At 40.2% G+C, this 27,797-nt stretch overlaps 1 protein-coding gene and 1 long non-coding RNA gene across 5 annotated transcripts in view; one reads left to right on the top strand and one right to left on the bottom strand.

The window, feature by feature from the left end:
• Positions 1–27,797, top strand: part of ATP10A (ATPase phospholipid transporting 10A (putative)) — a 194,489-nt gene that overhangs the window by 106,516 nt on the left and 60,176 nt on the right. The window lies entirely within an intron of this gene.
• LOC109500558 lies at positions 9,086–26,448 on the bottom strand. The gene is made up of 3 exons (XR_002158167.3): positions 26,349–26,448; positions 25,746–25,861; positions 9,086–9,307 (listed from the first exon to the last, which is right to left on the bottom strand). It is a non-coding gene; the product is annotated as an uncharacterized LOC109500558 (long non-coding RNA).

Here is a 27,797-nt window from a genome sequence, read left to right as displayed (position 1 = left end):
CTATAATGGTCTGCTCATTTCCAAGCCACCCCAGCCCTGCAATTGGAGTTACCACTGTCCTGACCCTGCCTCACTGAGGGCAGACAACCAGTTCCCTGGCCTATAGATTTTACCAGGGCAGTACCTGGGAACCAGACTCCAGGGAGGAGGGGAATTTGGGAAGCAGCCCTCCTCAGCCCCACCTCCACCAGGTGTCACCGCATCAGAGACATGCAGGGCCCTTCCATGTACCTGTCAAGGTTGGCACATCAGATTCACCTCAAATCTATGACTTTGAAAGGTTCTCCCAGCCCTGGCCTTGGGGCCATATGGGGGACATCTAATCTTCCTTCCACAGAAGAGTTCTTCAGAAATTTGAAAGCTGCCAGGTGGCTTGCCTGTGGTACTGGTTTCCACAGCTAACATTTGCCAGTACTTACCACTTAGCCTGTTACTAGTATGGTTGATCTAAATCTACCATGGGAGGTGCACACGATCTTCAGGGGAGCTTTACACATCTTTGAGGGCCTGGCCCACCAGCACTCTGGCTCCCTTGGTGTGGGGTGGGTAGGCACTGGGGTGTTCCAAGCTCCCCAGGGCTGTGGACCACCATCCCAAGACAGGTTCAGTTGCTTCCCATTTTAAAGTAAGGTGGCCCAGGTCTGAGAGGCTAGGTACCTTGTGTAATAAAATCCTGCAGCTGGTCAGAAAGTGGGGCTGCGACAAATAGGTGTTGTGGCTGCAGAGCCCATTCTTGCAGTGCCCCTCCTCCTGTGCCTTCACTTGCTCCGGCTCACTGGGGGTACCCTTCAGGGATGCTTGCATCTGTCTTGTGCTTCCCACCCACAGCAGTCTGCTTGGCCCCTCCTTGCACCTTCTCAAGGGCACTGTACTGGGTCCAGGCAGGGTTTTCTTGCCGCAGTCAGCCTTGCACTCTGGGCAGCAGCTGCCAGGATCCTCCACACGGATCGCAGCACTCCTCTGGGCACTCTCTGGCTCAGAAGCCTGCAGTGGCGGTTGGCGCTGTAGTAAAGTTAAGGAGGAGCAGCCTAGGCTAGAACAGACAGAAAGTAAATTGATTACCATCCAAAAATCTGACTGTAATGGGCAGAACAGCTTGGTCTAGAGAAACTGTTGATGCCAAGAAACAGGGCAGGACAAAATGTGTATGTATGTGTGTATCTCCATGTGTCTCTATAATATATGCATGCACAACACATATATGTAAATACATGTATATGCATATAGTAGATACATGCATGTACACAAACTTATGGGTTTCACTTAAGATTTTGTTTGATAAGAGAGTTCCACTCCTTTAAAGTGTTGACAGAACCCTGACTACATTCTTTCTTTAAACATTTTTAAAGATATTTATTTATTTTTGAGAGAGAGAGACAGAGTGTGAGCAGGGGAGGGGCAGAGAGAGAGGGAGACACAGAATCAGAAGCAGGCTCCAGGCTCTGAGCTGTCAGCACAGAGCCAAATGCACGTCTCTAAACCACGAGCCACAAGGTCATGACCTGAGCTGAAGTCGCACCCTTAACTGACTGAGCCACCCAGGCACCTCCTAGATTATTGCTAGGGTACAATCCAACTGTGTGCCTTTCCAGGTTGTCATTTTAGTCCATGGATTCATTCCAGAAGGTTTTGCTGCAGCGCAATGGGTGTTCTTCTGGGTGAGCACAGACGCTGAGCTCTGGGGTTCTGGGATGGAAAGGCCTTGCCTGGGCCCCTAAGGACCTCTCTTTTACACCTCCCAACTGGTAAGATGGGAGTGATGGGGAACCCTCCTGGGGCTATTGGCAGGTGGGATGACATGACCCATCTAGGCCCATTGCATGTACTCAGCACACGCTCCTGTTACCAGATAGTGAGGATTGGAAATAGTTGCATTTCAGCAAGGGTGCAGCACTGGGTGTCCCTCACATCATGTGTGGCCATGGCAGTGCTACATTTGGGCTTAATTAGTATGACAACTTATCACTTTTAGGGATCTGGCCAAGATGCAGAGAGAACTAAGCCCTCACCATGTCTTTACTTTCTGCCTTCCTTGTGTGAGGAGCAGCCAGAGTGGAGGCAGGGAGGCAGTATTGAGGATTGGGGCCTTGTCCTTCAGAGGATGGCAGTAGCTAGGTTGTGCAGAGGAGGAAACAGGAGGTTCTGAAAGACTGATTCATTGCTCACAGATTTATTAAGCACTTATGTGTGCCAGGCCTTGTAATTAAAACAAAAAATCCCTTCTCTCAAGGAAGCACTGGCTAAGTAATTTGATCTGTTGAGTGCAGCAGAGCTGGATTCACAGTGAAGCCTGCCTCAAACTGGAGAGAAGGAATAGTCCCAGCCTCCCAGACTGCCCTTACTTGGTAAGGGTGGAGAGGATGCCTGGCCATGTGCTTATGGATCCTGCCCGCTCCATTCCTTCTGAGAATTTCTAGGAGAAAAACTCAGTAGTAGTACAGGAGAGCAGAACTGGGAAAGCTGACTTAATACTGTGCCCTTTAGTTAATACAAAGAAGAAATAAAGCTGTGAAGTGGTATTCAACTTTTTGCTTTCTCAGTTTTCCAACCTGCTGTGGTGGTGGCTGGCTCTTCTCACCCCCTCTTGCTGGCTAAGAGGAAGCCCCTATTTTCAAAGGGGACAGGGCCTTGCAAGGGCTTGACAAAAATGATGCAGGTGGACAGTTGGGGGTCTGAGGAGGAGGAGCCTGGGCAGGCATGGTCCTGCTTGAAGTTAGAGACTGGTGGCAGAGCAGTGTGGAGACCAGGCTTTGGTCCTACACTTGCTAGCTTGTGACCTAGGAGTCATATGACTTCTGTGGTCCTCAGTTTCAACATCTGCAAAATGGGAACAGTGTTAGAGGCCTTTCTTTCCTGCCAGGCCCACAGTCAGTGGGGGTAGCCATTCTCTTATCACCAGCCTTTCTCCTGCCCCAGATGCTGTCCTTGAAGGGCTTCTGGAGGGAGGGAGGGAGCAGCTCCTTTGGGCCTCATTACAGGGAGAAGCATTCACCTCTCTGTGCGGAAGGGCCTGATAGTAAACACAATAGAGCTGTTGCAAGTGGGAGGCTTGCCTTGAGCTCTGAGTCCACAGAATAATGGAGAGGCCTGGAGAGTTTAAGTGTTAGTTGAGAATTGTCCACTGTTCTGGAAAAGAGGAGGCTGCATTATTGACCCCTTGCCTCGGGCTGTGGGAGTCACTGCCTGCCCGTGCCCAAGAGCAGGGCAGCTTTAATACTGCTGTAAGAGCAAGTTCTCCACTGGCAGAGTGCTGGCCTGTGGGATGTTGAATGCCAGGTCTGTAGCTTTAACCTGAGCCCCCCCTGGTATAAAACCAGAGGAACACATACAACAGAAGCAACACTTTGGGGGGCTGCTACTTGCCTTAATCTCAGGGGCAGGACTTTGTACTTTTAAAGGAAAGTTGTGATTTTTTGCAGGAATTCTTTGGTCACATATTGCAGTTATTGGCAGGTATTCCACAGAAGAGGGGAAGATATTGACTTGATGTGCCAGTGGCTGTTAGAAAAATCTGTACCTGCAGCCCAGGAGCCTGGGCTACAGTGCTAAGCTCAGCAGACACATGCCCCATAGTGCTAGCACCAACTTCATTATGAGGGCCCATGTGGCCACCAGGGCTCTTCAGAGATGCTCTGTCTCAAGCTGAAGGACTGTTATAAAAGCCAAGCTTTCAAAGGGAAAATAATCCAGAAGCAAGCCTTAATTTATGTCCAGTGTTTTTCCTGCCTCCTCTTAAGTGTTTACTAGGCACACTGCAGAATTACCCTCTGCAATTGGCAGGCTGGAGCCCTTAGCTCTTGGCCCCCCTGAATTTGAGGGAAGAGCCTATACAATTTGTACTATCACAGATGGAACCCTCCATGGTGATAACCCTTGTGTTTTAGGGAGGTAAGTTAAAGATGGCTGAGATCACCAGGAAGGGAGCATCCTCAGTCCTAGAAACCCATATTGCATCATGGATCTTTGAATAACTATTTACACATAATTCTTTGGTTTTCTAGGTCCTTGTTTCAAAGGGTGGTAGGTTTAGCACCACCATTGCTGTCACCTAGGGCTGTTGAGAAATGCAGAGGTCCCAGGTCCCACCCAGACCAACAGAGATAGGATCTGAATTTTGACTTGGTCCCTGGGGAATTTATATTTGAAAAGCCCCTTCCAAGTTTGAGAAGCCATGCAGTGCAGGATTTACACCTGGGTATAAATACTTACTTTTCTATAATTATTTCCTCTGTTTTCCAGACATGAATGGGATAATAATCAGTCTTTATGTTCTTCTTGCCCTCTTAATAGAAGCTGATATTTCCATAATATACTAATTAAGACACTTTTTTTTTGAAAAATCACAAACATTGATCACCTACAAAGATGTGCTTTTGAAAACCTCAATAAAATAAAATTAAGTGATATTCTTTCATAGATGTAATTTCAGGGCTGTTTTATTTGCATTACCGTTAGGTTGATTCATGTGGGAGGAGCCTGTGCTAGCTGGCTCTGATCTGTGTAGTAGTTAATTATGAACAGTGCTTCCTGGAGTGAATCCTTTTACAGCAGGTGCTGTGTCCCAGACTTCATTGAACTGGCAGCATGGTCCCACCAGCTTTCCCTAATGAGGATCACTGTCAACTGGCCTCCTAATGAAGTCCCTCTGCCCCCCTACCACGAAATGCTATTCCACATCTGAACTGTTTTGCTTCATACTGTTGGCTGGCCATTCATTGTCTGCCCTCCCCCTGACTCTGTGAAATTATTTCAGTCCACCACCTTGCAGAGTGGACACACTTTTAAGAGACACTAGCATTTTGGAATATCGTCAATGCATGTCCCAGACCTCCTTTGCTTGGTATCCCAGGTTTCTGTCTAGGTGTGAACTTGGGCAACCCTGGGGATTTCCTTTGCTCCTGGAGTCTGGCCTCCTTTCAAGTACTGCCTGGTTTTTAAAATTCCAGACACCACACCCTGTCCTTCAAGGCCTCCAGAAATCTTGCAACACAAGATTAAAATATATAACAATTGTTCTTTGTTTTTAAAGTTTAAAATGTAAGGGTAAGCTGCAGGCATACCATCCACTCATGCATCTCACATGAGTGTGCATGTGTGTGTGTATAGATAGATACATCAAGATACATGTGCAGTTTTCCCATGAGGAGGTGTCTGCCCAAGAATCTTGATTTTTACCAGTTAGGTCAGCTGATACTCAGGAGGCAGAAATCACGAAAGGTGAACCCACTTACAGAAACTGTTCTTCGAAACCTCTCCTGTTTCATATCTTAGGGCCTTGAGGCTATTTTGGGAAGAGGCCTTAGTTAGGAATCTTGGGGTATTGTGAAAGGGTAATAGACCCTAAGAGGTTGTTGGGTATTGTATTAAGTTCTCCAGAGAAACAGAGTCATTAAGAGAAATAGATAGGTAGATGTCTCTGTGTCTGTCTCTCCATGTCAATGTCTATGTGCCATTATCTATAATAAATTTCTCTGTGTGTGTGTGTGTGTGTGTATATACATATACACATAAACATATGTGTGTGTGTGTGTGTGTGTATATATATATATATATATATAGAGAGAGAGAGAGAGAGAGAGAGAGACATACAGATATTTATATATATGGAGATCTATATGTCTAGAGAGAGATTTGTTATAGAAATTGGCTCATGTGATTTGGAAGGTGAGAAGTCTCATGATCTGCCATCTGCAAGCTGGAGATCCCAGAAAGCTAGTGGTGTAATTCAGTCTGAGACTGAAAGCCTGAGATCCAGAGGAACCAATGATGTAATCTCAGTCTGAGGGCAGAAGACGATGAGATAAGATATCCTAGCTCAGTCAGTGAGGCTGAAAAAAAGGGGGTGAATGTCTCCTTTCTCCATCTTTGGGTCTATTCAGGTCCCCAGTGGATTGGATGATACATACCCATGTTGGGGAGGACCATCTACTATACTGATTCCACTGATTCAAATGCTAATCTCATCTGGGAACACCCACACAGACATACCCAGGAACAGTGTTTAATGAAGGGGAGGAGAGGTGGAGGGGAATGGAATCATGGTGAACAGTTTCAGGGGGCAGTGAAGCTGGGCAGAGGGCAGGGAGACCAGCCATGAATGACATGGCCATGGGACCTTGGCCATGTCACTCCTCTCAAAGCCCAGGCTTGTTCCCTATCTGGAAATGGACATTGTTGACCCTTGAGGTCTCAGAGACTCTCCTGTCCCCACTCTGTGGCTGCCTTTTATGGGAAAGGGCAAGGACATAGCATTAATGTGGAGTGACGGGGCAGCAGCTGCACCCTCTTGTGACAGCATCCAGCCACAGTGCCCACCTGTGCACACACAGTATGCCACGTCTCAGGCAAACCAAAACCTGACAGGTTTTTCTTCTGTCACTGTTCCCATTTTACAACTAAAAATGCGGCATCCAGGACACAGGGAAGTGAAATCTGCTTCTCAGATGAGATGCAATGCAGTAAGTGCTGGCCTCAGGTTTTCAGCTTAAGCCTGCTCTCATCTGCCTCATTATACTGCAGGAGAGGTGCAGCTTTAGAACAGAGAAAGACAGACTTGGGCAGGGAACATTTAAATTAGACATGGAGATAGACTGCCCTGCATTATTAAGACAATTATGTGTCCTGGGGCACCTGGGTGGCTCAGTTGGTTAAGCGTCCAACTCTTCATTTCAGTTCAGGTCATGATCTCACAGTCATGAGATCAAGCCCCATGTGGGGCTCCGAGCTGACAGTCCAGAGCCTGCTTGGGATTCTTTCTCTCTCCCTCTCTCTCTGCCCCTCTCCCACTTATGCTTTCTCTCTCTCTTAAAATAAATAAACATTAAAAAAAAAAAAAGACAATTATGTGTCCTAACCTCATGTGGGAGGGGCCAGGGAGACAGAATTCCCTGCAACAGGGGCCTCAGCTTGGGGAAGAAGTTCCTGGCTTTGCTGCATTGTCGTCAGCAAGCAGCTGTGCAGTGAGGGATGTGCTCATTAGCAGAAGGAGGGGCTGGGATGATATTTAACACAAAGGGCCTTGGTGGCCTAGAGGGTTTATGCTTCAGTTTGGGTGCCTCCTTAGGCTGGACTCTCCACAAGTGACTCATCCCACAGGACCCCCATCATCCCTATTTTACATGTGGGAATCAGAATTTCAGCAAGATGCAGCAATTTGCTGGCAGGCACAGGGAGACCTCAATTTTCTGTTTGGCATTGTCTGACTCTGCCCATACCTTTTGTCCTCCCAGTGAGGTTACCAGTTCCAAGACTCATTCATACACCCTAATTGGTAACCAGTGCCCAAGCACACATATCTTCCCTGCAATGTATGCTTTTTTACTTCCTTGTAAATTAAGGTCTGTGCATTAGATTGAACCATTACTGGTTTTGTGGGTCAAATTACTACTAAACTAATACTTTAGGTATCTTGTAAAATATTTGATAGGAAAGAAACATTGCAAGATGAGATTTAAAATGGGTATCAATAGAAGTTCTGTTTTAACTTGTTTCTGCATGGTGGATCTTGTCGGAGGCCATCATGGGTAGAGTGCTTGTGTCTGCATTGGTGTCCACTTGTCAGAGGTGGATTACACATGTATATAACAAGAGGAGTGATCAGAAGACTGCTTTTCCTCCCTGGAAAAGATGGATATTTTTCATAGTGCAGTGGGAGCCATAGAGAGACAAAGAGCCAGGGCACCCCTTTCTGTCTTCCTTTTATTCCTTACTTTTCCTCTGCTTTGATCTGGATGAACCAGGACAGTTGCCAAACAGCATGTAAGAGTGAACCTGACAGGGATTAGGTAAACCATACCACCATTGACTTTAAGTCCAGGAGACATGGTGGTGACAGGATCCCCACTCCCAAAGCACCACCTGCAGTGGGGAGGGATATTACTGAAGAGGCTGGCCTGCAAACTTGAATGCCATGGGGCACAGTGAAAAAAACTGTGGTTTAAAGGACAACTAGACTGTCAGTAAAGGAAATCTATTTACTAACCCTAGAGCCTCTGCCAAATGGGCAGGAAACTACTGGAACTCTCTGGGTTGAAGGTGCCAGCGAGAGCCACTTTTTATATTGACTCTCCACCTTAATGAACCCAACAGGAGCAGATTCCAGGGACTCTCACTTGCTAGGGCCACCTCAGCATGCCCAGACCCCTAAGCTACATCAACTCCAGCTGTCTCCCTGAGGGGACCCCAGTACTACACAGCCTGGGCATCACTAGCCTGCACCCACTTCAGCTCCAGTCACTGAGTCAAGGGTGCCCTGATACAGTGAGCTCAGGGACCCCTTCTGGCAGGTGCCCAACCCAGCCATCCTGCTAAGATGCAGTCCCAGTATGTTGTGCTCCAGCACCCCCCCACCCCCCACAGCTGCTCCAGTTCCAGCCAGCCTGCCATAACAGCCCAGTTTGGCATGCCGCGGGACACCCCTGGCATGTGCTCACTCTAGCCCCAGCTGTCTTGCCACACTGGCTTCTATGTAACATGCACTGAGACTGCTCTTGGCCTGCATCTGATACAGCTCCTTGGCCTGCATCTGATACAGCCACCCCATAAGGGAAACCTCGGTGTGGCCTGGGACCATCTTGTCCTGCACCTGCTCCAGCTCCATCTGGCCTGCAGAAGCTGCCAGACACACACAGTTTACACACAGTCTTTGGTTACCAGTGTGGAGAGGAGTTGGGAGCAAGTGAAATAGACAAAGGGGATTAAGAGGTACACACTTCCAGTTATAAACAAATATGCCATGAGGATGTAATACACAGCACTGTAAATATAGACAATAATATTGTAATAACTTTTTGTGGTAACAGATGTAGACTTAAAGTGCGGGTCATTTTATAATGTACAAAAATAATCATATCACTATGATGTACATCTGAAACTAATAAGATATTGTTTGTTGACTATACTTCAATAAAAAAAAAACATACAGGAGCAGGGATGGTCTTATGCCATCACCAAAGTGTTAACATTCAGCATATAAAAGAATAATGAGCGTAGAGTATTAAAAATAAACAATTTACAAAAGAAAATACATGGGATTTTGGGTGGCTTCATTGAGACGAAGAAATGAAATTTCTTATCGCTTTGCTTTAACAAAGCAGTTAATTTTATTATTCTAAGTTAGAGACTCCATCAATCCAAATGCAAATCAAAGGAAAAGATGGGCTTTCCAGGCCCCAAATTATTGTTGCCATCTACAATTATAGTTCACTTTGCTTCAACAGATGATCATTCTTTGCCTTTCTTCTTCCCAGTATTGACAAACAGTATTTAAAAAGACGAACATCATATTCTAGATGCCACCTTGGTTAACCTGCATGGCAAACAGAACTTGTAATTTTTTTTTCTTTTTAATATAATTTATTGTCAAATTGGTTTCCATACAACACCCAGTTCTCATCCCAACAAGTGCCCTCCTCAATGCCCATCACCCACTTTCCCCTCTCCCCCACCCCCCATCAACCTTCAGTTTGTTCTTAATATTTGAGAAGAACTTGTATTTTTTATTAATGAATTTTAAAGACTTTAAATCTCATTTTTTACACAAATTGGAATCTTCTTGTTAATAGCTTCTGACATCTCCGAGTTTAAAAGTGGAGCAAGTAATCTGGCAAGAATTTGATCAACTGTAAATCACTCATTGATTGTTTGTTGCCTCTTTTCTTGTTCTTTCTAGAGGAACAAAACTGATACTCTGTTTTAAATTGTAAAAGAAAAATCGTGATAAAGCTTAGTAAACAGAAAGAAAAAAATAAAAGAAAAAAATTAAAAAAATGAAAGAAAGTTACCAGAAATTCCACCATCCAGAGATAACTACTCTAAATGTTTGGCAGTATCTCCTTTCTGGTATTTCTCATGCCCTAATATATGCTGCCCTATTTTTAGGCATTCGAGCATTACATGTCACTTAAAATACTGCACCATGTCTATGTACATAAATAAATGTATACATGCTGCCCTATTTTTAGGCATTCAAGCCTTACATGTCACTTAAAATACTGCACCATGTCTCTGGATTTAAAAGAAGCATTCATTAGAATTATAAAGAATTTTTTTTTTATTTTATTTATTTTTGTTGATGGGTGGGGGCATATGTGAGTGCGTGTGTGCTTAAGGGAGGGGCAGAGAGAGAGGGAGAATCTCAAACAGCTGGGCAAGCTATCAGCACAGAGCCCGATGCTGGGCTTTAAACTTATGAGCCGCCATGAGATCATGGAGCCGAAATCCAGAGTCGGATGCTTAACTGACTGAGCAACCCAGGCGCTCCAGAATTATCAAGAATTAATTGCATTTCCTTTTTTGCTTTCTGAACAAATTTAGCAAACCATGACGGTTTCTGAGTTTTACCTTAGTATTTTATCCTAGATTTGTTTGCTTATAGCACTGAACCAAGCATTGTTAATTTTCACCTCCTAAATGTGTCTACCCATTCTTCTGCATCGCTGTAGCCACAGGCTTTCACCAGCACCTAGCTAGAATGCTAGGTTTCTCTTTTAATAGTGATCACTCTTGACCTCATTTCATTTTCAAATGAGCCCCCTTGTTTTCTGTTCTTCCTTACTAAGCCCATTAAAGGAGGTGTTTTGGGTTTTTTTGTTTTGTTTTGTTTTGTTTTGTTTTGTTTTGTTTTGTTTTGTTTTGTTTTTTACTGGCACCTCAAACACAATTCATACAAAATCGAACTTTTGATCTTCCCCCTAAGAGTATTTCATCACAATTTTCCACATTTCAGCTTTGGTCCCTTCATCCTTCAGGTTATTCTTGCCAAAATCCTTGACTCCCATCTTCTTCCTATTTCATTCATGACTGTAAGCAAGTCTTTTTTCTACCTCCTGGACCAAGCCACCATCATCTTTTGCTTGAGTTACTGTAGTAGCCCCATACTAAATACCCTCCTTGCTTCTACCCTTCCCCACCTTCCCTTACTCCAACCCAGCCTCTGCCCCTCCCCCACCCAGTCTCCTCTTCAGGCCTCCATGGCTTCCTATCTCACTCAGAGTCAAAATCAGTAATGGCTCACCAGCCTCTTTATGATCTTTCCCTATCATTTCTGACATAATCTCATTACTTTCCTCCTTGCTTACTTCTCACCAGTCCACACTGGACTTCTCACTGTTTCCCCAGAAGCCAGCACATTTCTGCCCCAGAGATTTTGCACTTGCTAGTTCTTCTGTCTGTGATACTCATTCCCCAGTTGTCTGCGTGGCTGACCCCTCACCCTCTTTAGATCTTCACTTAAATGTTGTCTTTTCCATGATTATTTCTGTGACTTCCTCATGAAAAGCAGAGTTTACTCCTTTTTCTTGGCCAGGCCCTCCATTTTCTGCCTTATTTTTTCCCCCATAATAATTCTTCTCAAACAACATACCATCTATTGTACTTACTTTTTTAATTGTCTGTATTCTCCCACTCAAATGTTAGCTCCATGAGAGCAAGAGTTTTTGCTTATATTCTCTATGACTTTACAGTGTCTAGAATAATGCCTGATATTTAGGTGCTGAATAATTATTTGTTGAATGAGAAAGGAAGGAGGGAAGGAAGGGAGAGAGGGAGGGAGGAAGGAGAAGGAAGGAAGGAAGGAAGGAAGGAAGGAAGGAAGGAAGGAAGGAAGGAAGGAAGGAAGTTTCTCTTTTCCTAAAGTGAAGGAAGGTGTGAAGGAGGGGAGGGAGGGAAGGAAGGAGGGAGGGAGGGAGAGAGACAGACAGACAGAGAGAGAGAGAGAGAGAGAGAGAGAGAGTGAGTTTCTCTTTTCCTAAGGTGAAAATAGCCTTGGAGAAGTCAGGTGACACTGTACTTCCTAAAGGCCAGTTTATTTAGCAGTTGTTTTTCGCTTCTCTGTAAGACCCACCAAATAATAAAAGTTAGGGAAAATTAGTGTGCCACTAGGAGGGAGAAAACACTTTTACTAGTTAATTATCAGTTGCAAACTTCATCTGCCCTTTCATTTATAAAACTGCTTCATTGAGGTACAATCGACACACAATAAACTGTACATATTGAAAATGGAGAGTTTGATGAGTTTTACATACGTGTACACTAGAGTAACTGTCACCACAGCCAAGTTCATGAACATATCCATCACCCCTAAAAGTTTGTAAAGCTTCTCTCCCACCCTTCTCTGAGCTCCTGGGCAACCATTGATCTTTCAGTCACTTTATTTTGGATTTTCCAGAGGTTTGTAGTATGTACTTTTTTCATCTGGCCTTTTTCTCTTGGCACAAACATTTTGAGATTCATCTAAGTTGTTATGTATTAGTAATTTGTTTCTTTTCATTGCTAGTAATACTCCTTTATGTAGCTATATCTCAGCTGTTTATGTCCATAATTCATCCATTGATAGGCAGGCATTTGGATTGTTTACAGTTTTTGGCTGTTAAATAAAGGTGCTATGAAAATTCATGTATAGGTCTTTATATGGAAATAGGCTTTAATTTCTCTTAGATAAATAAAATACCCAGGAGTGGAATAGCTGGGTTGTATGATAGGTTAGCTTTCTTTTTTTTTTTTTTTTTTTTTTTTTAAGTAGGCTTAACACCTTTGAAGCCCAGTACAGGGGTTGAACTCACAACCCTGAGATCAAGATCTGAAGTGAGATCAAGACACGCTTACCTGACTGAACCACCCAGGTGCTCCCTTTCGGGCATATTTTGTAGTTTTCAATATGTAAGTCTTTCAACTCCTTGGTTAAATTTGTTACCAGATATTTTATCTTTCTAAATGTTATTGTAAATGGAATAGCTTTATTAATTTTCTTTCCAGAATGTTACAAAGTCCAGTCTTTGTATTTAATGGATTGAAATAGCTGATTTTTGTGTATTGATCTTGTATCCTGCAACTTTGCTGAATTTATTAACTCTAGTACCATTCTTGAGGATTCATGAGACTTTATATAGCATCATATCAAATGTCAATTTCTTAGTAGATATAGAGTGATCAGGTTATCTGTTTCTTCCTCAGTAAACATTGGTAGTTGTGTCTTTTAAGGAATTTTTCCTTTTTCATCCAATTTGTTGAGTTTATTGGCAATGTTTGCTCATAGCCTTAATAGTGGTAATTAGAGCCTTCTCTCTCTCTCTCTCTCTCTCTCTCTCTCTCTCTCTCTCTTTCTCTCTCTCTCTCAATCTCTCTCTCTGTCTCCCTCTGTTTTTCCTTTATCAGCCTGGCTAGAGATTTATCAGTTTTATCAATGTTCTCTGAGAGAAGGCTTTTGACTTCATTGATTTTCTCTATTGTTTTTCTGTTTTCTGTGTCATTTATTTCCAATTTGAACTTCATCACCTTGTTTTATGTTGAATTTAGTTTATTCTTTTTTTCTAATTCCTTAATGTTAAATCTGAGGTCATTGACTTGAGACCATTCATTTCTAATGCATGAATTTAGTGCTATAAATTTACCCCTATGTTCTGCTTTAATGTAATCCCACATATTTGTGTGCTCACTTTCATTCAGTTCAAAACACTTTCTCATTTCCTTTTTGAATTCTTTTTGACCCATAAGTTATTTAGAAATGTGTTATTTCGTTTACAAACATTTGGGTGTTTTCCAGAGATCTTTGTTATTGATTTCTAATTTAATTCCATAGTGGTCAGAGAATATATTTTATATGACTTGAACTGTGTTAAATTTATTTATACTTATTACCTAGAATATGGTCCCTCTTTATGGCTTTTTTGAGAAGAGTAGAAATTTTGCTTTTCTTGGGTAGAATGTTCTATAAATGTCAAGCATTTGTTGTTGATGGTATTAAGTCTTTTATGTCCTTGCTAATTTCTTGTTGATGGTGTTGTTTAAGTCTTCTATGTCCTTACTAACTTTATTCCAGTTTATTCTATGAATTACTGAAAAAGGCTATTGAAACTTCTGAATATAATTGTGGATTTGTCTATTTCTCTTTGCAGATCTATAAATTTTGCTTCATTTATTTTGAAGCTTCATTGTTTGGGGCATTATGACTCCTCTATCACTATGATATGACCTTATACCCTGGCAGTATTGTTTGAGCTGAGATTTATTCTGTCTACTCCAGCTTTCTTTGAACTACTTTTAACATCTTCACCTTTTATTTTTAACCTGTGTGACTTTATTTTTGAAGTCTGTTTTTTATAAGCAACAGATAGTTAGGTCTTGCCTTTTTCCCCCCTTAATCCTTTTTGACAATCTCTGCCTTTTAACTGGGATGTTTAAAGCTTTTGCATTTAATGTGATTACTGACATAGTTAAGTTTAGTATAATCTTGATATTTGTTTCCTCATCTTCTCTTTTTCATCTTTTTCTGTTCTCTTCTTTGTCTAATTGGCTACAATTCTTTGTTTTGCTACTTTAGTAGTTCCTTCAGGGTTCATAGTATAAATCTTTAACTTACCACAGCCTATCCCAAGTGATATTCAACTTCACCTATAATAAAAGAACTTTGCAGTAGTATACTTCCATTTCTTTTCTTGAAGCCTTACAACCTTTGTACTATTTTACATGTGTGTTAAACACCACAATGCCTTGCTATCTTTTTGTATTTACACATTTATTAAAGAGATTTATATAATAAAAAAAATCTTGGTATTCACCCATGTAATTAACATTTTCTGTGCTCCTCATTATTTTGTCTAGAGCCAAATTTCCAAATGATAACATTTTTCTTCTGTCCAAAGAGCTTTTAATATTTCTTGATAGTGTGGTTATGTTGGTGATGATTTCTTTTTCAGCTTTTGTGTCTATGAAAACATCTTTATTTTGCTTTTATTTTTGAAATATATCTATACTGTGTATAAATTGTATTTGACAGTATCTTGTCTTTCAGGGCTTTGAAGATGTTGCATCGCCTGTCTTTTTGTTTACATTATTTCTAATGAGAAGTCTGTGATCATCCTTATTTTCATAACTGTGTATATAAAACAACATTTCTTAAGATTTTTTTCTTAAATTGTTGGTTTTGAGCTAATTGATTATGATATGACATTGTAATTTTCTTCATCATTTTGAGGCTTGGAATTCTTGGATCTGCAGGTTTATGGTTTTCATTAAGTTTGGAAGCTTTTTAGCTAGAACTATTCATAATTTTTTTTTCATACCTTTTCTCTCCTTTTCTAACTCCAAGTACTTAAGTATTAAGTTGCCTCTTGAAGTTATCCCACAATTCACTGATGTTCTTTTCTTTTTTTTTTTTTTTTAAGTTTATTTATTTATTTTGAGACAGAGAGGGAGAGATAGTGTGCAAACAGGGGAGGGGCACAGAGATGGGGAGGGGGAGAGAGGGAGAAAGAGAGGGAGAGAGAGAGAATCCGAAGTAGTCTCCACACTGTCAGCACAAGCCCCATGTGGGACTCAAACTCACCAATCATGACATTATTACCTGAGGTGAAATCAAGAGTCAGACCCTTAATATACTGAAGCACCCAGGCTCCCTTGTTCTTTTCTTTATTGATTCTTTGCTCTCTGTGTATTTCAGTTTGGATAGTTTCTGTTGTTGTCTTTCAAGTTCACTGTCTTTTATTTTGCAATTACTACTCTGGTATTCATCTCATCTGGTTTATTTTTCATCTCAGACATTATAGATTTTATATCTAGAAGTTCAGTTGAGCCCCTTTTTTATAACTTCCCTGTCTCTACTTAAGTTTTGATCATAGGAAATCTAGTTATAATTACTATTTTAATGTCCTTTTCTGATAATTCTAACATCTGTGTCTCTTTTGAATCAATTTTAACTGATTTATTAATTTTTCTCAGGCTCTTATTTTCCTGTCAGATATTTGGATTTTACATTATTGGGTGCTGCCTATTTTCATGTTTCTAAATATTCTGAAACTTGAGCTTCACTTAAGTAACTGAAAATTGTTTGATTTGTTAGGTGTAATCAAAGCAGTGCTCATGTAGAGCTAATTATTCTCCCTTTCTGAGTGCTCTACCAGCATTCATGGATTATGACTTCTTCTATTCCTGCTTTGAACAGACACTGTTGCAGGATATGTGTGAGCCCAGAATACAGCTCCCTCTAATCCTTTCAGATTGTGCTTTCCCTTCTTCAGTAGCTCTGTCATATGCATATGTCTATCATTTTTGGTGGATACTCGAGGGGGCCTTCTACATGTTCCCAGGGTTCTCGGTGCACTTCTGTCTTCTCTGGGACTCTATACTGAAAACTCTAGCTCTTGTTCTTGTATTCTCAAGTGAAGCTCCTTCACTGAAAAAAACAACCAGCTGTGTTTCCCCATCCTCTGTCATGGCCTAAAAAGTCTTCCAAAGCAGTAATGTGGGGCAAATGTAGGGCTCACATCCTTTGTTTTCTCTCTTAGGTGTTACTATCCAAATGTTCAGTGTCTTGAATGTCTTTCTTTTATATATTTTGTCTGTTTGTTATTTCTCACTGTAAATTAAGTCCAGTCTCTGTTACTATTTACCAGTAGCAGAAGTCCTGAACTGTACATTTTAAAATCTCCCTCCTTATTGAGAATGCTTTTCCCATGAATATTGTACTTGTCTTTCAACTCACTTAGTTATGCATGCTCAACCTCTTCTCCAGAACAAGGCACTTAGTTCTGCAAGGAGAATGCTCATCCATGATGAGGATGGCCCCTGCCTTCACAACACTTAGTCATAGGGGAGTGTTAAGATAAGTACATGGACTGCTTTCATCCAAACAGGAGTTAGTAAGACTCTTAGCAGTTTGGTGGACAAGAACTCAGAAGTTAAGGATAGAAGGAAATCATTTCATATAGAAGATGATATTTAAGAGTGATGAGTCTTGGTTAGACTCTTACATTAGTATAAAAAAACTTCAAATTTGAATAGTACTTTAAAATTGGTGGAGATTGACACCCACTAATTCTCTTTTTTTTAATATTTTTTTAACGTTTAATTATTGAGAGACAGAGAGAGACAGAGCATGAGTATGGGAGGGACAGAGAGAGGGAGAGACACAGAATCTGAAACAAGCTACAGGCTCTGAGCTGTCAGCACAGAGCCCAATGCAGAGCTCAAATTCACAAACCGCGAGATCATGACCTTAGTTGAAGTTGGACGCTTAACCAACTGAGCCACCCAGGTGCCCCTCATTATTTCTCTTAAGGAGATAATATGGACTTTGCAACACTTGAAGGAAGCTCCCCTGGCATAGGATACAGCTTGAATTAAGGATAGGGTGTCAAGAAAGCCTTGGATGTGTTCAGAAAAAGTTGAGTTCTCTAGGTGGATTAACATACAGATTCAAGATGGCTGCCAGCAAAAATTCTGGAGAAAAAGTCATTTGGGGGCCATTTTTTTAAGGTAGTGTATGACAGGTAGAGGCATTTAAACTTCCTTTCTTAGGGAGCAGGAGTCACTGAAAGAAGCATGGGACCAAAATGATAGAAGCCATGTGTTCTCTAATTAACCTAGAAACCAGAATGGGAGTACAAAGAGAATAAAAGTGAGGAATACAGAAGTGTATTTCAAAAGCTATCTCTTCTTCCCTCTTCTTGAGCTTTCTTCTTGAACCCCTGTCATTTATCTTTTTGTCTTGAAACACAGAGAAAAGGATTTGAGTGTAAGCAGTCAATACTTCTAAGTGGCAGCCATTACAGTTTCTTTTTATAAAGTAAAACAAGACGATTGTTGCTCCTGAGGTCATAATTAGTATATATGATCACTCTCCTCTGCCACCTATTTCATATTCCCTTCACCTCAACCAGCTGCTGGTTGGTCTAGGTCTGCTCTGTGGAGTGACCAAGACCTTTGTTTCCAGTGAGCTTCTGGTCACTGGGTCCTTGTTGGCTATGGTTGCTGCAGTTCCACTTTCATTGTCACCAGTTACAGAAGCACCAGTGATGCCATAGCAAATTCTGTAAATTTCAAACCTGCTTCTCCCTGTCCCAGTGATATACTGGCAACCCTCTCCATGATACTTATGAATGTTCTTTTCCTGTTGGTGTTCTGGCATGAGGAGCCTGTGATAGGTAGCAGCCATAGCTTTAGCTTAATGGAATGGTTTTCTTTTTTTTGTAATGTTTTATTCATTTTCTGTGTGTGTGTGTGTGTGTGTGTGTGAGAGAGAGAGAGAGAGAGAGAGAGAGAGAGAGAGAGAGAGAGCGAGCAGGGGAAGGGGCAGAGAGCGAGAGGGAGACACAGAATCCGAAGCAGGCTCTACGGCCCGGAGCCTGACGTGGGACTTGAACTCAAGAACCATGAGATCATGACCTGAACTGTAGTCAGATGTTTAACTGACTGAGCCACCCAATGGGATGGTTTTCTGGTGGAAAATTATTTCACCCTACCCCTATTCTCTTCCTCCAGGAACCAGGACTTCTTGTCCACTATAGCCTAAAGGTGAAGGGATAAGAAGCACTAATTCCCCATGATAGTCCCTGGGAGTGATAAGAAGAGGGGCTGTTCTACTCCCACATCTTTTTAACTTCAATAGATAATGCCAGTCATCCAAAGTAGTTGAACTCAATAGCAGTGTGTGAGAGTTAACTTAGCACTAGTTCCTCATCAGTACTCGTTACTTTATTTCTTGTAGTCATTCTGATGGGTCAAGGTATCTCACTATGGTTTAATTTGTATTTTTCTTTACCAAGGATATTGAACACCTTTTAATTTTTTTCTCACATAGATACATGATACATAGTAACATCCCTATTCAAATCCTTTGTCTAATTTTCTCCTAGGTTAGCTGTCTTTTTGTAATTATTTTCTAGGAGTTCTGCATATATAGTCTTAACAAATCCCCAGGCAGATATTTTCTTCCATTCTATGACTTGCCTTTCCACCCTTCTTTATGGTGTCTTTTGATGAAAGTAAGTCATAAATATCTCTATAAGATAATATATTGGTCTTTTTCTTTATGACTAATTCCTCTGAAATTCCATTTAATAAATCTTGCCTTATTCTGGTATCATGAAGATATTCTCCTATAATTTTCTAAAAGCTTTGTTGTTTTACCTTTCACAGTTACAGACACAGTCTATCTGGAATTGATTTTTATAGATGAGAGGTAGGATCAGGTTTCATTCCCTTTTTCCATATGAATGCCCAATTGTCCCAAAATCAGTTACTAAAAAGATATCCTTTTCCTAGAATCATGCCACATTATCATAAATTAGATGACCATATGTTCCTGGCTCTGTTTTGAGGCCCCCTTATTCTGTTCTGTTCATTTGTCTAACCTCACACCAGTACTACAGTTTTAACTATTTTGGATTTCTGATTAACTCTTCATACATGGTAGAGATCTTCCTCTCACTTCGTTCTTCTTTTCAAGAGCATCAACTATTCTTGGCTTTCCATGTTTTTTGGACTGAACTTTTCTAGTTCCCAAAGATGTTGGGATTCATTTTTAAGTTTATTTATTTGTTTTGAGAGAGAGAGAGAGAGGAGGGACTTAGAGAGAGGAAGAGAGAGAATCTCAAGCAGGCTGGCTCTGTGCTGTCAGTGTGGAGCCCAATGCAGGGCTTATCTCATGAACTATGAGATCATGACCTGAGTCAAAACCAAAAGTCAGATGCTTAACCAACTGAACCACCGGGCTCCCCAAGATGTTGGGATTTTTATTGTGATCACATTGAATATATAAATAAGTTTGGAGAGAGTGTAATTGATAGTTATAATTTTGAGTCCTCTAATTCATAAATATATATTTCTCCCCTTAATTATATATCCTTTAATCTCTCTCAATAATACTTTGTAATTTCAGCATAGAGAACTTGCACATTCTTGTTAGATTTATTTCTACAAAATGATTTTATAAGCTTGTTACAGTGTGTTTATAAATGTAATATGTATGCACATTTATAAAGTAGTAAAGTCAGTACACATACATATGTGTATGTATATGCATATATATGTTTGTGTATGAAATCTGTAGAAATACAGTAGATGATCTTATATCTAGAAATCTAGACCCAGTTATTAATTCTAACAAATGTTCTGAAGATTATTTTAGATTTTCTATGCATATAATCATTTTGTTTGCAAGTGATGATAGCATTGTTCTACCTTTTCAATTATTATACTTTTGGTTCTTTTTTCTTACCCAGTTGCAATGGCAAAGGGCTCCAATTCAGTCTTTAATAGAAATAGTGATGACAGATATTCTGTCCCTGATACCAATCTTAAGGGAAAAATTTGAACATTTTACTATTATATGTATTTTATTAGGCTATTGCTGAATACATTTTGCAGACTAAGGATGATCCTTTTTTTTTCTCTCTCTTTTTTTTTTTCTTTTCCCCTAGCAAGGAAGCATAATCATAAACAGATGTTGAATTGTATTGAATGTGTTTTCTGCTTCGGTCGAGATGATTATATGATTTTTTTTCTCCTTTTGGACTAATGTTGATGATTATACTGATTTTTCTAATGCTGTTACCAACTTTGATTTTTTGGACTATATGCACTTTTCAGATGTATTATCTTTTAATATATAGTTGGGTTTAATTGCTAATGTTTTATTAAGAACATTTTTATAAATAAGATAGGCTTGTAGTTTTCTGGTTTTTTGTTTTTTTTTAAATTTTTTTTTAACGTTTATTTATTTTTGAGACAGAGAGAAACAGAGCATGAACAGGGGAGGGGCAGAGAGAGAGGGAGACACAGAGAGAGGGAGACACGCTGTCAGCACAGAGCCTAACACGGGGCTCGAACCCACAGACTGTGAGATCACGACCTGAGCCGAAGTCGGACGTTCAACCGACCAAGCCACCCAGGCGCCCCTCTAGTTTTCTGTTTTTATAATGTGTTTGTTGGGTTTTGGTATCAAGCTGATATTGGCTTCATAATATAGGTTAAGAAGTGTTCGTTCTAATCACTAGAAGAGTTTCTTGAGTGTTACTTTTTCCTGAACTATTTAGTAAAGTTCGTGGGTAAAACCATCTGAATTTTCTTTGTGGAAAGATTTAAATGATCTTTCAGTGTATTTAATATTAAATAAATATAATGTGTATTTTTCTACTATAAATTTTAGTACTTTGCATTTTTCTAGTAATCTGTTCTTTTCATTTAAATTTTCAAACTTACTGGGGCGCCTGGGTTGCTCAGTCAGTTAAGCATCTGACTCTGCTCAGGTCATGATTTCATGGTTGGTGAGCTCAAGCCCCACTCCAGGTGAGTGCGAACCCTGCTTTGGGTGACCAGGAATCCCGCTTCTCTCTCTCTCCCCCACCCCTCCCCTTGTGGGATTCTCACCCCTCTCTGCCCCTTGCTCACTTGTGCCCACTTTCTCTCAAAAAAAAAAATTATTTTCCCATTTGCAACTATGTGGATGGAACTAGAGGGTATTATGTTAAACGAAATTAGTCACAGAAAGACAAATATCACATGATTTCACTCATAAGAGGACTTTAAGACACAGAACAGATGAACACGAGGGAAGGGAAGCAAAAATAATATAAAAACAGGGAGGGGGACAAAACATAAGAGACTCTTAAATATGGAGAACAAACAGAGGGTTACTTAGAGGGGTTGTGGGAGGGGGGATGGGCTAAATGGGTAAGGGACATTAAAGGATCTACTCTTGAAATCATTGTTGCACTATATGCTAACTAACTCAGATGTAAATTTAAAAAAATGAAATAAAATAAATAAAAGCAAGTTAATATTTAAAAAATTTATTTTCAAATTTATTGTCATATAATTATCCATATAATACTTTTATTGGTAGTGGTATCCTCTTTTTTATTCCAGTTATTCATCATTTGTACTCATTTTTTTCAAGCTCAGTCTTTCTAGGGTGGGTTATTATATTTGTATCTTTTTCTTTTTTTTTTTTTTTTGGCTATTCCTTTAACTTTTTTCAGATTTCATTTACTGTTTTCTAATTTTTGAAATGGATGCCTAGCTCATTAAATTTATATTTTAATATTTAATATGTGCAAATAGGCTCTTAATTTTCCTGAAAAGAAACTATCTGACAAATTTTGATACATATTGTATATTTAATACCATTTTGTTAAATATATGTCCCAATTTCTCTTGTGACTTTTTTCTCTGACCGATTGGTCATTTAGAATTATAATCCATAATTTCAAAGCAAATGGGTTTTTTAAAAAGAACTTTCTTCTTATTTTTAATTATGATGTAATTAAATTCTATATGAGCTATGGTTTTGAAATTTGTTATTACTTGCTTTATGGCTCAGAATATGATCCATAGTTTTAAATGTTGTGAGTGCCCTTGAAAAGACTATAGTTGGTGAATGCAGTTTTTTATATATGTCCATCAGGATAAATATGTTAATAGTGATGTTCAAATTTTCTGTACCTTCCTGGGTTTTTTGACCGTTTGTTCTATCAAATACTGAGAAAGGAATGTTAAAATGCCCTGATTAAGATTGTGGATTTGTTTATGTCTCCTATGTTTCTGTTGATTTTTGCAATATATAATTTGAAATTTTGTTATTAGAAATATGTAAATTAAGAATTGTTTTTATTTTCCTAATGTATCAAACTTTTTGTCATTTCATATTAACCCTTTTTATATATAGAAAAGCTTTTGGATTTAAAATTACTTTGTCTAATGTTAATACAGCCTTCTTTTTGTTAATCTTTGTCAGATAAGCCCTTTTCATCTTTTCACATTGTTCTCTGGTATCTATATGTTTTTAGATCTTATTTCTTATAAACATATTGTTGAGTTTTGGTTTTTTTTTAATTCTGTTGGATAATCTTTTTATTTTCAGTAAATTATTTTACTTTACTTACTTTTAATGTTAATATTGGTATATTTGAGTATGAAGCTTTCATCTTTCATTTTTATTTGTTCTGCCTGGCTTGGTTTCCTTTTGCCCTCCATGTTTGCCTTCTTTTAGATTGAGAGTTTTTATTCTTTCTTCGTTTGGTTTGACAGTTATACATTTCTTTATTCTCATTTTAGTTAATGTTAGAGATTACAGCATGTATCTTTGACTTATCAGTATTTAATATGGGTTGATTTTTAATTATTTGCTTGGATGATACAAGGGTTTTTATTTTTAAAAATTTCCTTTTATTCCCTCCTTATATACTCTTGTTGTCATGTGTTATAATTATACCTGTTTATGAATCCCCTTAGACATCATCATTTTTCAATACAGTTAACATGCATTCATATTTACCCTGATATGTGCCATTTTTGTTGCTCTTCATTCTTTTCTACTTCTTACCCTGTCATTAGGGCCATTTTTTCCTTGTCTTTGGAGAACACTATTTATAGTCTTTTGTTTTTAGCAGTTAGTTCTGGTCTGTCGGTAACAAATGCTGTCAATTTCCTTTTAAGATTTTATCTTTTTTGGTTTTCAGCATTTTCACATCATGTGCTTAGGTATAATTTTCTTCTATTTATCCAGTTTCAGGTTTTTGGATCTGTGGATAAGTGCTTTTTCATGGGATTCACTTAACTTGTCAGCTGTTATTTCTTCAGATACTGCTCCTGCATAATTCTTTCTCTTCTTTTCTTCTGGGGCTCTAGTAACACGCATTCTAGCCCTTCCTCCCTGTCTTCTCTGTCTCTGACCCTCTCTGCTGTGTTTGCCGCCTTTTGGTTTCCTTGTGCTTTATTCTGAACAATTTTTCTCACCTTTCTTCTGGCTTACTAATTTTTTTTCTTCAGGTTACCAAATCTGTTATCAAACGGTTATTCATTGAGCCTTTCGATTGAATTTTTTTTTTCAGGTCTAATTTTTTTTTTCTTGTTTGCTTGTTTTCAAATTTGTTAGGTCACATTTTAAGGTTTCTACCTCTTCCAAAATATCCGTCTTGTCTTTAGTTTCATGATCATGGCAAGCATGGTAACTTACAAGTTCCTGTGAGCCTATTCCTATTCTTGTTTTTGTTGGTTCTTTTTGCATGATGCCTATCTCCTCTTGTACCTGGTTATCTATGAGTATGCATATGAAATTATACTTGGAAATTAGCTTTTCACAAATAATTTGAAGCCTAGGATTACTTTTTTTTTTTTTTTTATCAAGAAAGGACTTTTGTTTGCTTTGTCCAGTATTTGAAGGTTCTAGCAATCCAGAATTGCTTTAATCCAATTTTAGGGGTTGAGATTTTTCTGGGCCACTCAATTGACTTTAAGCTGGGTGGCAGTTTCTACAAAGTCTCACTTTTCCAGTTCACTCTTTCTTTGGGTTTCAGTTCTTCATGGTCCCATAAAAAGGCATAGCTGTTTATCAGGCCCTTCTGTTGGTGAGTTCAATGGGAAGCAGAATAATAATCTATCAAAGATGTCTGTTTCTTAATTCCTTGAACCTGAGAATGGGTAGTGTTATATGACAAAGGGAAATTAAGATTGCAAATATAATTAAGGTGGTTAATCAGCTGTCCTTGAGGTAGAGAGATTATTCCTAATTATCCTGAATTATTAGAGGTGAGTTTAGTGTCATCACAGGGGGCCTTCTAAATTTTTTTTTTCAACGTTTATTTATTTTTGGGACAGAGAGAGACAGAGCATGAACGGGGGAGGGGCAGAGAGAGAGGGAGACACAGAATCGGAAACAGGCTCCAGGCTCTGAGCCATCAGCCCAGAGCCTGACGCGGGGCTCGAACTCACGGACCGGACCGCGAGATTGGACCTGGCTGAAGTCGGACGCTCAACCGACTGCACCACCCAGGCGCCCCAGGGGGCCTTCTAAGTGAAAAAGGGAGGCAGGAGAAAGAGTACACAGTGATGGAGTGTGAGAAGAACTTGGTTTCACTACTGCTGACTTGAAAATGGAAGGAAGCCATAAGTCAAGGAATATGGGCAGCTTCTGGAAGCTGTAAAAAGCATGGCAATGGATTTTCTCCTGAAACCTCCAGGAGAAACACAGCCCTGCTGAAGCTTTGTTTTTAGCTCAGTGATACCTGTTTCCAGCCTTTGACCTCCAGAAGTGTAACATGTTACAGTGTATTGTTTTGAGCTACCAAGTTTGTGGTAACTTGTTATGGCAGCAATAGGAAAGTATTTCAGGTTTGTTTTTTTTTTTATGTTTATTTATTTGTGAGAGAGACACAGAGTGTGAGTGGGGGAGGGGCAGAGAGAGAGGGAGACACAGAATCTAAAGCAAGCTCCAGGCTCTGAGCTGTCAGCACAGAGCCTGACACGGGGCTCAAACTCACAAACCGTGAGATCATGACCTGGGCCAAAGTCAGACACTTAACCAACTGAGCTACCCAGGTGCCCCATATTTAAGGTTCTAAACTCCAACATTCATTCCTCTAGTTATGCTCAGTTTCTCAACTACCTCTTTTAAGAAACTCCTATACAAGAAAAGAGGCCCCAAAGACCAATCTCAAATCCCTGGACTTTTTGTCTTCACTAGATCTTGGTTTGGCTATTCTTCACCTTCTTGTAAAATCTCTGGTACAAATCGCTGGTACCTTTGGGCATGCGTTTTTAATATTTCCCTAATGTTTCTTTTTCCCTTCAGCTTGATGTTTGGTCCCAATTGCCTAGTCCTTAATAATGGAGAATTTTCCTTTTGAATCTGATGACTGAGCTAGTCTGGTTGTGCTTCAGAATTCACAATCCTGCTGCCATTTTGGTCTCAGACTCATTCTCAAGTTAGTGCAAGAGTTTCTTCACTGACTTGTTTTTTAAGTTCTCCATCCTGATTTTACTCTAACACTAGAATTATGACTTTTTTCCTACGTGGGTACCATTGGGACCTGACCTCAGAGGCCACTTCATTGTAGATGTCTCTCGTTCTTTCTGTGCCGCCTAGTGAGAAGAGAGCACCTTATCTCCAGCTAGGATATCTGTCCAGTGATCCCCAAAACTTGACAGGTTTATACCCACAGCCCTGTCTTTGCTCACTCCTTCATACCCACCTGTAGTGATGGAAGAGGGAGAAGTTCATGGCTGTGAAGCAGACAGGTTGACTTGTAACCTGGCAGTGCAAATTAACTCAGCAGCATTGCTGTAGACATGTTTCATACAGTGGCACCTTGTTGGATTAAGTACAGATTCTTTACAGAGGGCTATTTTAAAATATAGCTCTCATTGAGGTTTTGAAGTTGGTTTCTATAAAACAACTCGTGTTGCTTTCTGTCTGCATAGCCTGTCCTTATATACTCTTAACACATTTGATAAAAGAAAAAGCAGGGCTCTGCTGGCAATCACAGCCCATGAAGGCAGCACGACGGAAGGAAAGGCTTTTGATTTTGAGAATTTAGGCTCAAACCCAGCACTCTGGGCCTTTGAATTTTGCTACCATCTAAACTAAAGCTTGGAGACTTTTTGACTATGAAACAGCAAGGAGGCAAGGGAACAAAGGATGAAAAGGCAGGGAAACTAAGGGCGGGGTTGCTCCTGCGTTTTCAAGTCTGAGTCAACAGGGCAAGGCTGGCTTTCTATTTTCAAACAAAGAGAGGTCCACCTGATCCTTGTTCTTAGGACAGGAAAATTTGCAATTAGAAAAAGAAAGCACCCACCTAGATAGCCCTTGATCAGTTTTTCTATGAGCTGTCAAAGGCTTTGAGCTTCCAAAGCCTCCTGTAAGGCCGGCTAAAGCCCTTATGCCCCTCCCATGGTCCTGGCCAGCTTGGTTTCCCTGGAGATAACTGTGACATCAGGAAGGAGTGTGGCCCTCACATAAACCATCAGGGCTGGACTACATGCCATCCAGTGCTTTGCTGCGGCTGCAGCACCAACATATTTAAGCATTTGTATATTCAGGACACATTCGATAATACAGTCACAACTATTGCAACTGTAAATTAAATAGTTATTTAAATGTGTTTTCTGATCATTTGTATTTGGGCATAAACTCCCAGTGAGACAAAAGTTTACTTTGATTTAAGGCTCCTTATATGTTTGATGTCTTCTGCAACCAGTACCAGAATGCCTACAATTTCATTCAGGTTTTGACTGATTGATTGATTGATTGATTGAGTACTGACTATGTGTCAGGGGACACCTGGGTGAACAAGGCAGACTATTTCCTATTTCAGGTTAACTATGAGAAAATATTGGTTTGGTAATACCATCTTTACAGTGAATAAGTAAATTTTCATTTATTTGTTCATTTGCTCATGCAGTATTGGTCTATTTGCCCTTTGAATTCCCACAGCACTAAAAGTCATATGGTAAATACAAATTGGATTAAAAATGCAAAACAGAGGCACCTGGGTGGCTCAGTTGGTTGAGTATCTGACTCTCAATTTCAGCTCAGGTCATGATCTCATGGTTCATGGGATTGAGCCCTACCTCGGGCTCTGCATTGACAGCGTAGGGCTTGCTTGGGATTCTCTCTCTTCCCCACTCTCTCTGCCCCTCCCCGACTCTCGCTTTCTCACAAAATAAATAAATAAACTTAAAAAATGCAAAACAAAAGAGTTGGAGTGATTATTCCATTAATTTATGTTAAAATGCTTTGCCTAAATTCAGATATTGTTCACCCTTTGTTAATAAATAAGCAGATAGAGACTGACAAAATTCTTTTATATTGCTACTAAGTGAAATGCACTTGCACCAAAGAGGGACTATGCTTCTGAAACACAGAGAAACCCCACAGTCAGCCCCGTTGATAGTCCTATTTGCCTCAGCATCAGGTGAGGAGCACCTGGTAGGCAGAGGTTCTAGGACCCAAGAGCCTAGCATGGAGCTCTAAGTCTATTTGGAAGCTTGTGGTACATGAGATCCTTGCAGAATAAACACCTGTCACCCCTGGACCATGTGTGCACCAGGCTCTGTCTTGGCCTCAAGGGAATAGAGCTCCTGTCCTCAGGGAACCTGAGGTCTAGTAAAGCATGGATGAAGCCAGCTTCATCCAGGCACATGTCCCTGGAGCCCATTCAAGCTCAAAGCAGTGGCACCTGCCTATCCTACCTAAGGTAGTGGGCTGTCACATCTTGAAATGCAGGAGGCAGTTAGCTAGGTAG

Source organism: Felis catus, chromosome B3, assembly GCF_018350175.1.
Source record: "Felis catus isolate Fca126 chromosome B3, F.catus_Fca126_mat1.0, whole genome shotgun sequence".
Taxonomy (NCBI): Eukaryota; Metazoa; Chordata; class Mammalia; order Carnivora; family Felidae; genus Felis; species Felis catus.
This window is presented reverse-complemented; position numbering and strand designations above follow the sequence as displayed.